This window comes from Galeopterus variegatus, unplaced genomic scaffold, assembly GCF_000696425.1.
Source record: "Galeopterus variegatus unplaced genomic scaffold, G_variegatus-3.0.2 Scaffold13202, whole genome shotgun sequence".
Taxonomy (NCBI): Eukaryota; Metazoa; Chordata; class Mammalia; order Dermoptera; family Cynocephalidae; genus Galeopterus; species Galeopterus variegatus.
In genome coordinates, this window is record NW_007739313.1 from 21,937 (window position 1) to 23,480 (window position 1,544).

Genomic DNA, 1,544 nt, shown 5'->3' on the forward strand with positions numbered 1-1,544 from the left:
TCTTTTTGTAATTTCCCTACCTTGCGTCAAGGGAAAAGCTGGTCAAGAGTAAACCATTAATTCATCTCCCTGTAGGCCCCCAATCTTCTCAGGAGCTCTGGGTTAATGATTCTGAGGTTGTTTCCTCACAGGGCCAATTTGTACCTGATCTTTGGCGTGTTCCCTCCTTTCTTAAGAGTAACTTGACTCCGATAATTTCTCATCCTGGGGTCAGGAACTTTGTTTTGCAGGAGGAAATGGTGGATGCTGTAGGTCTGGGGCCTCTTCCTTTCTCGACAGTGCCCCACCCCATGCCCGCAATTTCCTCTCCCAGCAGCAGAGTCTGCTCCCTGCCCTCAGGACTTCCTCAGAAGTAGCTCTAGGAATTAACTGTGCTCCAAGCCACAAGGATGCCGGGCCCTAACTCATAACCTCCCTCACATGAGGTGTAAGGATTTGTTTTTGGAAGCCCAGAAAAAGAATATTCTCGAAGATGTTGTATGGAGAAATTATTCTGGACCTGGCTTTTAAGAGTTTAATTAGCAGCTGGAGGAGGGTGGGCTGCAGAGAGATGCAGCGTCGTCAGGAGTGGTCCCTGGTGGAGAGCGAGGCCTGGAATTGCAGGCGGCAGGTCTGTTTATAGCTGTAGAGCCATGGCAGAGGCTGGGGATAGAAGCCTGGGAGCCAGACACAGCTCTTTAGATAAGACCAGCTAAGGGCTGAGTGTGCACAGAAGCTGGAAAACCAGCTCGCAGTGGTAACTACCAGGGGTCTCCCCAGACCCCACCTCTACCTCCTCCCAATCCCGTAAATTTGGTGCTCATCTCTGTAGCGCTTTGACCTTGGCGATAAGAACCCGGCAAGTCCCAGGTTCCTGTGGTGGCCCCGTCTCCTTGGACGTGCTCATTTTCCCTGCTTCCCATGCCTCAGACAGGGCTTTGCATAAAGAAGTGGGCTGGTGGGTCACTGATCTGCAAAGGTCCCACTGGGTGACTGGGGCAAGTGACATTCTTGAGCCTCAGTGTCCCCATCTGTAAAATGGGGATACTCCTCTTTTTTGAATAGCGAACCAAGGCTTCTTGTAATAATGTCATTCACAATGTGAGTCTTAACAACAGGCCTTTCAGACTTATATCACTTTTGTGTATCCATAAAAGTGAAAGCATGAGGGGAGGAAAGATTAAGGTATGTCTGGGACAATCACTTCCTCACAATGGCCATGGCGACTGCAGGACCATCCTGACATCAGAGATGTAAAGTGTGGAAAACAACAAATAGTAAACACCCTTGTACCTGCCTCCTTGCTCGACAAAACAATTCCCAGCACCGCTGGAAGCTGGGGTCCGCCTCCCTGATCCCATCTCTTGTCTTTCCTCCCTGGAGGAAATTTTCCTATGCTCCTAGTGAAGCTGTCATTCAGTTTTCACTATTGAATATTCCCCTCCATTCGTATTCCACTGTATTACTTCTTCTATTGATGGAAATTTGGAAATATTTTGCCGCAAACATCCTCAGAGCTATGTCCCAGGACACAAGGGCCTGCTCATCCAAGGCACACACCTACG